The following is an 11,159-nucleotide window of genomic DNA, read 5'->3' as shown; positions in this document are numbered from 1 at the left end:
TGCTAAGCAGGAAGTGTGAATCAGGCGGTATAGCTATACCAGACTTCAAACTATACTACAGAGCAATAGTAACAAAAACAGCATGGTACTGGTACCAAAACAGGCGGGTGGACCAATGGTACAGAATAGAGGACACAGAAACCAATCCACAAAACTACAACTATCTTATATTCGATAAAGGGGCTAAAAGCATGCAATGGAAGAAGGATAGCATCTTCAACAAATGGTGTTGGGAAAACTGGAAATCCATTTGCAACAAAATGAAACTGAATCCCTTTCTCTCGCCATGCACAAAAGTTAACTCAAAGTGGATCAAGGAACTTGATATCAAATCAGAGACATGGCGTCTGATAGAAGAAAAAGTTGGCTATGATCTACATACTGTGGGGTCGGGCTCCAAATTCCTCAATAGGACACCCATAGCACAACAGTTAATAACTAGAATCAACAAATGGGACTTACTCAAACTAAAAAGTTTTTTCTCAGCAAAAGAAACAATAAGAGAGGTAAATAGGGAGCCTACGTCCTGGGAACAAATCTTTACTCCTCACACTTCAGACAGAGCCCTAATATCCAGAATATACAAAGAACTAAAAAAATTAGACAATGTGATAACGAATAACCCAATCAACAAATGGGCCAAGGACCTGAACAGAAATTTCTCAGAGGAGGACATACAATCAATCAACAAGTATATGAAAAAATGCTCACCATCTCTAGCAGTCAGAGAAATGCAAATCAAAACCACCCTAAGATACCATCTCACTCCAGTAAGATTGGCAGCCATTAGGAAGTCAAACAGCAACAAGTGCTGGCGAGGATGTGGGGAAAAGGGTACTCTTGTACATTGCTGGTGGGACTGCAAATTGGTGCGGCCAATTTGGAAAGCAGTATGGAGATTTCTTGGAAAGCTCGGAATGGAACCACCATTTGATCCAGCTATTCCCCTACTCGGTCTATTCCCTAAAGACCTAAAAAGAGCACACTATAGGGACACTGCTACATCCATGTTCATAGCAGCACAATTCACAATAGCAAGACTGTGGAACCAACCTAGATGCCCTTCAATAGACGAATGGATAAAAAAAATGTGGCATTTATACACAATGGAGTATTACTCTGCATTAAGAAATGACAAAATCATAGAATTTGGAGGGAAATGGATGGCATTAGAGCAGATTATGCTAAGTGAAGCCAGCCAATCCCTTAAAAACAAATGCCAAATGTCTTCTTTGATATAAGGAGAGTAGCTAAGAACAGAGTAGGGACAAAGAGCATGAGAAGAAGATTAACATTAAACAGGGATGAGAGGTGGGAGGGAAAGGGAGAGAGAAGGGAAATTGCATGTAAATGGAAGGAGACCCTCAGGGGTATACAAAATTACATACAAGAGGAAGTGAGGGGAAAGGAGGAAAAATATAAGGGGGAGAAATGAATTACAGTAGAGGGGGTAGAGAGAGAGAGGGGAGGGGAGGGGGGAGGGGGGATAGTAGAGGATAGGAAAGGCAGCAGAATACAACAGACACCAGAATGGCAATATGTAAATCAATTGTTGTGCAAATGATGTGATTCTGCAATCTGTATATGGGGTAAAAATGGGAGCGCATATCCCACTTGAATCAAAGTGTGAAATATGATATATCAAGAACTATGTAATGTTTTGAACAACCTACAATAAAAATTAATTAAAAAAAAAAAATCCTAAAGTCAGACTCATGGTAACACTGTCATTGTTTTCCCTCTTGATAATGAACATACTGTGGATCTCCATGGCTGACGTTTGTTATTACTCCAGGTTCTTTTTCCTGGCCCATATTTTAGAATCACCTTTTTAAAATATTTCTAATTTTTCTGCACTACATGCAATGCATGTATGCATACATACTGAGATTCCTGTACCAACTTCCTACCCATTGGCACAGCTCCTAAACTTTCTCTGCAGTTGATACTCATCAGTTTAGCTTTTCCCAGTCCATAGTATTTTATCAGTAGCTACAGATGAGGGAGATTTCACTGCACAAGCCCTTCCCTGGATCATTTATACGGTTTTAAATAAGATTGACCCAAACTAATCCCTGAGGAACCCAACTATGTTTAACCTTTTCCTTCCAAACAAATGTGCATTTCTACTCTGTTTCCTGTGTCTAAGCCAGCTCTAAATCTGTGAGAAAATACTGCTACCCATCCTATGGTGACAATAGCTCCAATTAAGCTGTGCTATGGAGGTTTTACAATGCACAACATGCCACTGGAGGGACAGAGGCAATTCATAGTATGCTGATATGACACTACCCTCCCTGTACTGTTTAAGTATTATTTAATCCTAGCCTGGTATGGTAGGGCACACCTGTAATCCCAGCAACTCAGGAGGCTGAGGCAGAAGGATTACAAGTTCAAAGCCAGCCTCAGAAATTTAACAAGTCCCTACAAAACTTAGTGAGATCCTGTCTCAACATAAAAGTAAAATGAACTGGTGATGTAGCCCAGTGGTAAAGGACCCCTGGGTTCAACTCCCAGTACCAAGAAAAAAAAAAAAAAAAAAAACCTACTTAACCCAAAGTTTAAATACTGCACTCAGAGAATTTCAGGCACAATAGTTGGCCAGCAGATATGAGGTGCAGGGTAATATTCAAAACCCAAATTTTATCAAGAACATTTATTGTCAATAATGTCACCCTTTAATAGAAGCAGTTTTAGAACTATCAGGACTTCAGCCTGAAGATGTATCCACTTAGGAGTGTTACTTCTTGTGCAGCAAGGCTTGTGCACTATTCTCTAGAAACCTAGAGGATTTTATGTGAACTTGAAACTCCACATATACATGAACCAAAATAATACTCTTTGACTCAATTTGCACCTGTGCTAAACTTAGCATTTGTTAATTCTTCACTATGCACCAGGCATATTCAAGAGCTCCCCTGGTACAAGGCCTTCTCTGATATCCCCCTCACTGCAAGTGAAGCACCTGTCATTCTTTCATTATAATGCAATTGTATGCTAATGAATTTCTCCACTACCAGAATATAAGTTTATTTATCATACAGAATACATTGTATTCATCTCTATATCATTAGGGCTGCAGACATAGCTGATACTTAGTACCTATTTGATGAATGAATGAATGAATGAGCAAACAAACCACAGGACATTCTTCCCCTTCCCCAGAATCATCACCCCACTAGACATGGAAGCAGTTTTCCTTTTTCTGAAGGATAAGGAGGAGGAGGGATAAGAAGTTCAGCTTTGGACACAGCATGCCTGAGATGTCACTCTAGGTATCTGAGAGGAGATGTACACAAGGCAATTGTACATTTGGGTCAGGATTCAGGAAGGAGTTTAGGACTGGAAATGCAAATTGGTACAATTTTTTTCATACAAAGATGGCATTTAAAGGGATGAGGTAGACAAACTGAGATTCCCCAAATGAGTGAACAAGTGAGAAAAAGGACCAAGGACCAAGGATGGAGCCCAGGGCACTCCAGCAAGAGTATGAGAAGAGGAGGAAAGAGCAAGCCAACCAAGAAGTGACAGTGAAGGAAGTAAAAACCAGGAGAGCACAGGGTATGAAAAAGGAAGTATTAAGAAGAGGAAGCCATCCATTGTTTAATATGCAAATGAGCCAAATAAGATCTTTGGCAATTGGATTTAGCAACAGAGAAGTAATTCCACACTGAATGGAAACTAACAGACCTTCTGAGGCTCGCTTCTTCCTCTGGGTATTTGCACATCAATGTGGCTGAATTACTAATTAGCAACAATTTGGGTATTTGCTGAATGCCTCCTGTGTGGGCCAGGTAGCATGCTAATTCCTGGAAAAGTTGATGGACATGGTCTCCACTACAGGTATTTATCCTAGTGTTGACTATAAATATTTGATTACGGTGCACAGTGATACAGAAGTCTCTGCTGAACCATTTGAAATAGCAGAAAACACACACACACACACACACACACACACACACACACACACACACATTTGTGTTATCTGGAATCAGATTAGCCTGGATTTGAATTCTAGTTCCATTGCTTACTAAGGTGGCTGACCTCAAATGAACTGGCCTTCCTGAGGCTGTCTTCTCACCAGAAAAATTACATTCCTTCAGAACATTGTGGAGATGATTAAAAAATGATCATGCATTTAAAGCACCCAGGAAGTGACAGACATAGATATGCTCCAAAACAATGATCAGTTCTATCATCGAGAATGAGCAATGCACTAAGAAAGGCCCAGAGGAGGAAAACCAACTTTGCTAACCTTCTAACCCTGCCTGCAGGAATGATGAGGAAATGTCAGAGTAGGTAACATCTGAATTGGGTATGAAGGATTAAGTAAGAGTTTCTAGGTGGAGAAAAACAGGATGCTCTAAGATAGATTTCTTGAGCAATAGATTTCTTTTCTTCTAATCTTGCCCAGTCTAGCCTCTGGACGTTTTTGACAGTCCCCCTGGTGTGCAGCAAGAACATCCATCCCTACCTCAGGGATCAGAGGGCTAGACAGCACAAGCCTCCCCTCTCCACATAACTTGCAGGAAACATACTCAGTAGCCAAAGAGGAGGGAGAGGAGGAAACAACCTTTGAAAAGGGAAAGAAAGGCTGCACACTTGACCCTAAACAACTCAGGTGGTCACTGTTCCCTCTGACCTCCTTGAGAACAATAGTGGGAATGGCCCCTGGGTTTGAGCAGTACAGCTGCCCTGCCGAAGGACGGCGAAGCCACCAACTCCCAGAAAAGCCAACTCATGGCTTCCTTCTACCCAAGAAGCAGTAAGATCCCAACTCTTGAATTTGCTGAACAATAGACCCAGGGAACTTGAACAACTTTGGGATAGCCATTGATTCCACTGCTGTTTGCTGAGCATGGTGTGGCAGCCTGAGGGTACAAAGGTAAATACAAGGGAGTTGCATCTGGGAGAGGGAAGGCATATACTAGATAGGCACAGAGGTGTGCAAACATGGAATGTTCTAGATTCTCTAAGTCAAAGGTAAATTTTCAGTAAGATAATAGCCCAAAAGTGTTTGAAACCTATCTTCCCTTACCCTCTTCCAATATTTCTCCTTCCAACTGCCCTGAGATAACCAGTTTTATGGGGCTCTTTTTCCACTTTGCCTTCAGCTCATTCATGTCGTCATTTTAAAGGTGCACTGTGCCAAGATGATACAGCTATACCAGAAGAATTAATCACCTTCAGTGGGACTTCAGGTGTTGGTGACTTCCCTGCAGTAGAAAATTCTTAAACAGGGACTTGTCCCATTATGATCTACTTTTTCTTGGTTGACACACCTCCACCTATGTGCTTCCAGGTCTCAAATTCCTGACCAAGATAGCCTTAAGTTTCCCCTCAGCTTGGTGAAATTTTAGAGAGATCACTTCCTGACTATGGCCCCCAGTCTACCTTTTTGTAGAGCATTTACTTTAGAAAATTTGCTGTACATTCTTTCACTACCCCTTTAAGCTATAAAGCCCATACAATTTCAGGGACATTTCTCAAGGACCGTGGAGCCAGCTCTTTGGACTGTAATCATCAAGAAATATCTCCCAGACTCTATGGAAAGGTAGAGCCCAACATAGATTAACAAACACAGAAGGTCCACGTTGATCTCCCCTCTAAAGTCCTCCAAGAGTTTTCCCCTAGCTTATTCCAGAGCTGAAAACCCTCTTGCCTTTTGTTTTAAGGGACTTGAGTCCAGTCTCCCTCCTATTGAAGTATGTGGACTCCTACTGCAATAGGAGTCTTCTTTATCTAAAAAGAAGGGGGGAGGTTAAGCAGTCAACAACAATTTCACACTTCTGAATGCATGTTAAAACCTTAACTCAAATCCCACCATGATCCCTTAGGGGCCACTGAATTCTCCCAACCAATCCAGAAACAACAATTACTTTCCCTTATGAACTATCTTATTCCGAAGCTCCCCCCGACTTATGTTATCCTGCCTGACTTATCTAAAGCCAATGTAGGTTCAATGTAAATAATTATTTTCACTTTCTTCATTTTTTTATGAAAATGTTCTTAACCAGGAATAGTAGTGCACACCTGCAATCCTAGCCATTCAGGAGGCTGAAGCAGGAGGATGAAAAGTTTGATGAAAAGCCTCAGCAACTTAGCAAAGCCCTAAGCAACTTAGTGAGACCATGTCTCAAAATTAAAATAAAAATAAAAAGGTGTGGGGATGTAGCTCAATGGTAAAGTGCCCCTGGGTTCAATCCCCAGTACCAAAGAAAAGAAAAATATTTTTAGCCCTAGGTCCCAGATATTTTTCAACTGCTGCTTAACCTTGCTCCTGGAAGCTGCAGGTCCCTTGTCCCAGGATATGATCCTTTTTCTGGTTAGCATCTGCAGTAACTCAAATCCTTTTATGTCAGAGAATTCTCAGTCTCCAGAGTTTGGGTTTGTTCTGTTTAGCTCTGTTCAGGGTAGTTTTTCCTCGCCACTCCCTTCTCTTCCCTTTAGAGTGGTTCTCCTCTTCTTGAGGCTCCAAGCAATGCCCAGCCTGCTCTCAGCAGGCCCAGGGCTGTCCCTGTCATGACAGCATTTACCAGCTGCTACTGTGCAGCTTGACTAACAGCAACAGCCTAGGAGGTGAACCAGAGTTCCCTCTTCATGAGCAGAAAAGCTGGAAAACAGATGCTACGTTGCATTATGCTACATTATGCTCTTCCTTTATTTCTTTCCATCCAAAATTTACCAGTTACTTGGAACTCAATTCTGTATATGTGTAGAGCTGTCATTCCATTCCTGGGTTCTTATACCTAATCAGGAAAAAAAAATCATTTTAGCTAGCCAAAATCTGACAAAGAGAAGGAATGAAAGAGAGGTTCTCCTCTGATTCTGCCACAAAGCAGCTGGTTAAATCTTAGGAAACCATCACAATTCTCTGGACATTCTATTCTTTGACAGAGTAATAAAAAAGCAGAGACCCTGCATCTTTTATTCTTATATTTCACTAATTACTAGGTCAAATAACATGACTGCCACATTGAGATGGACCAAAGCCAACTTTCTCTGAAGAGGGTATTTACATAGTCACAGGTCCCCTGTGGCTCTATTGATCATTCTCTATGTTTTTAAACACTGAAGGGGTATAATTGAGATTATATTTTATTGCACTCATTTCCAAGCATAAGGAAAAAAATAGTAATTCCATTAGTGGTTGAAATCTGCAATAATTCCACTAGCATGTATTTTATTGCTATAGTAACTCTAAAATAAAAATATTTTTAATTGTAGAGGGATAATTGTGCATTAATGAGAAGCCTGATTAAGATAAATAAGAAATCGGAAATGAATAATCCATAGCCAGAGATCAGAAATCTGGAGTTTTACCAAGAAAAGAAAATTAGTGAATATTCATTCTCTCTTCCCCTCCTCCCGTAATTGTGGCATAGGCTCTGCATTCTTCCCTAACACCCCACCCCCCTTCACTTCTGTGCTCTAATATGCAGGTGATGAAAATGTTGAGAAGCTAGCAGGAAAGCCTGGGTTTCCAAAGTAAAGAGTAATTGGGAGAGAAAAGAAAATAGTGAGTATGGGTGAGAGAGACAGACAAGCAGACCAAGAAAGTAGTTTGGGTTTGGAAGAATATTTGGAGCTGGGAGTTGAGAGGAGCTGAAAGCTTTGGGAAGCAACTTCTGTCCATGAGTACTATGTGGAAAGGACAAAGAATGGGACAAATATTCAAGTTCTGCTATACATTAGGGATATTCTTGCTGCCTTTGACATTTTCTCATTAGTCTATTTTCTTTTTTTACTTACTCCTATTTTGTTGGTTATGGGTCTGTGTGCTATGCAAGAAAGAAGTACCTCAAAGCTTCTTTTATATATAGTTATAAATTTATTCTTTAAAAAATTCTAAGTATCACCATTCTGTGGCCTGTAAGCACCCTAAATACTTCAGCACTGACTACCATCTAGTTCTAATCTCCACTCCTGGAGGGGTCCATCAGCTTAAGAACACCACTGCACTCCTCATGCTCGCAAGATTGCAAGAGAAAGCCACAATGCTCTGGAGGTGGCTCCTACAACGTATCAACTATCTCTATCAACCCCAGAAAATGACAGCAAGCCTAATGAACATCAGCAATGGGTTTTCACAAGTGAGAATGTTCTTCAAGATATGTGCTCTCCCCTACCCACGGTGCCGAAGATGCCCTAACCACCTGAAACTGGTATTATGTTACCTTTCATAGCAAAGGGGGAATTGGCACTGCAGATGGAATTAAGCTCTCCAGCCAGATGACTTTAAAATAAATTATTTTGAATTCTCAAGTAGGTCCAGAGTAATAACTAGGCTCCTTAACAATGGGAGAGGTGCTAAAATAGGAGATCAGAGTCAATGAGAAAAGAACTCAATCCTCATCGCCAACTTTGAAAATGGATGAAAGGAGCCACAAGTCAAGGAATGCAGGTGGCCTCTAGAAGCTAAAATGAGCAAGAAGACAGATTCTTTCCTAGAGATACCAGACACAATGATTTGAGTTCAATAAGATCCTCTTGGATTTCTGATATCAAGAACTTCAAAATAATAAATGTATGTTCAATTTTTTTTTAAAAAAAGATACATGCCTTGAATTAAAGTATTGTAAAGTCTCCTCCTGCTTTTGTACAAATGAGTTTTTTAAAAACCTAGCAAGAGCAGTGGTTTGTATCCTTTGGAATGTACTCCAGGCTTTGTTTCAGACAGAACACTACTGATTTGGGGACATTCTTGCCGTTTACATCAAACTGTAACATTACAGGGATTAGATCCACCAGAGTGCTTTAGCACTGAGCTATATCCCCAGTTTTTCCTTTCTTTTCTTTTTTATTTTTCTTTTCTTTCTTTCTTTTTCTTTTTTTTTTTTTTTTTTTGGACTAGGTCTTGCCACGTTGCTGAGGATGGCCTAAACTTGCAATCCTCCTGCCTCAGCCTCTAGAATCATTGGGATGTACCTGGCTCAATCAATTGATCTTTGATAAAAGTGCCAAGAACATACAATAAAGAAAGACAGTCTTTTCAAAACATGATGTTGGCCTAACTAAATATCCACATGCTACAGAATGAAATTAGACTCTTATCTCATACCATATACTAAAAACAGCTCAAAATGGATTAAGACCTTAAACCCAGGATCTGAAACAGTAAAACTGATGGAGGAAAACCTCCATAGACTGGTCTGAGCAATGATTTGGGAGATATAACTCAAAGAGCACACACGAACAAAAATAGACCAATGGGCTTATGTCTAACTAAAATGATTCTGCACAAACAAGGAAACAACAGCATGAAGAGACAACTCAAGAATGGGAGAAAATATTTCTAAATCATGGATCTGATAGAGTTAATATTGAAAATATATAAGGAAGTCAAACAACTCAACAGAAAGAAAATAAATAATTCAATTTTTTTTAAATGGCAAAGGACCTGAAGACTTTTCTCAAAAGAAAATATACAAATGGCCAAACAGGCTTATAAAAAGATACTTAACATCACCAGCCTATCAGAGAAATCCAAATTAAAACCACAATGTGATATCACCTCAAAACTGTCAGAATGGCTATTACCAAAAAGATCAAAGACCAGTGCTGGCTAAGATGTGGAGAAGGGGAACTTTGCACACTGTTGGTAGGAATGTAAATTAGTAGAGCCACTGTGGAAAACAGTATGGAGGTTCCTTATAGAATTAAGAATGAAACTATCATATGATCCTACAATCCCACCACTGAGTACATATGTCCTAAGGAAATAAAATCAGTATGTTGAAGAGATATCTGCCCCTAATGTTTATTGCAGTATTATTCACAATAGTCCAAATATGGAACAAACTAAAGTGTCCATCAACAGATAAATCCACAAAGAAAAAGTGGTATACATATACAGAGTACTATTCAGTCTTTAAAAAAGAAGAAAATACTGTCATTTGTGACAATATGGATGAGCCTGGAGGACCATATGCTAAATGAAATAAAGCAGGCTCAAAACGATAAATACTGTATAATCTCACTTATATGTGAAATCTTTAAAAAGAAAACTTTACAGAAACAGAGAGTAGAATAGTAGATACCAAGAGCCATAAAGGAAGGGGTTGCCTGGGGAGATATGGGTCAAAGGATACAGAGTTTCAATTAGATAGGAAGAATAAGTTCCAAGAAATAGATTGGACAACATGGATTGTATTTCTGAAAATTGCTGAGAGTATATTTAAGTGTTCTCACTATAAATATGTAAAGTGTGTGAGGCCATGTGCGTGTTTATTAGTGTAATTTAGCCATTTTATAACGTATACATATTTCAAAGCATCACGTTGTAAACTATAAATATATATTATTTTATTTGTCAATAAGGATAACAAAAACTGTGAGAATCACAAATAAATATAAAATAAAATAAATATTTTAAAATAATGCTAGCTAAATTCAGCTTTCAGGATATTGCCACATTTTCCTCTCATGAAACTTTTATACCAAATTTGATCAGAGGACCTCAAATAGCAGAGTTGATATCAGTCTGTATGTCAGGATTCGGTAAAACCTTGCTTCCATCATAATCTAGTAGGAATTTGAGAGCAGGAAACCTATATACCTTATCAGCTTTTAATCCTAGGGGACTATTAACATTTACCCAAAGAACCTAATGCTGTATAAGAGAAAATTAGTTTGGGTCCTTGTATAACACCCATCCAGTGAAACAGATTGAGTGTCACCATCTCAAAGACCTCTTGGGCTACAACAATGCCACAATTTTACAATTTAGCTAAAACATTGCCCATCATCTACCTCCCAAGCTTGGAAGCAGTTTGATAACCATGAAAAATTTTATATCTTTCAATCTTCATTTTGGTGTTGGTCTTTTCCATCAACAGTAGATAAAGAAACTGACTAGGTTTTTCCAAAACCAGCACTCCCGATTTTCAAAGGTGCTATTAAGTAGTGATGGCATAATTGATGTCAGCAATCACTGGAATTCAACAAAAAAGACCCCTGGGAGAAGTGATGTGAATTTGTTCTCTTGCCTCCCCATCCAAAGAGGCTTCCCCCTGAATCATGCCACCTGAGGAGCAGTATTATTTGATGAATGAAGCCATTCCACTCCCTTCCTCCTTACTTTTCCAGAGTAAAAGCCTCTGAGAGGTGGCTCCTGCGGCTCTTTCCACGGAAGTTTCTTTTTCTTGCAGCAGGAGTTT

This window comes from Callospermophilus lateralis, chromosome 15 (genome assembly GCF_048772815.1).
Source record: "Callospermophilus lateralis isolate mCalLat2 chromosome 15, mCalLat2.hap1, whole genome shotgun sequence".
NCBI classification, from domain to species: domain Eukaryota; kingdom Metazoa; phylum Chordata; class Mammalia; order Rodentia; family Sciuridae; genus Callospermophilus; species Callospermophilus lateralis.
The sequence above is the reverse complement of the archived record's forward strand: the minus strand, read 5'-3'. Positions refer to the sequence as shown.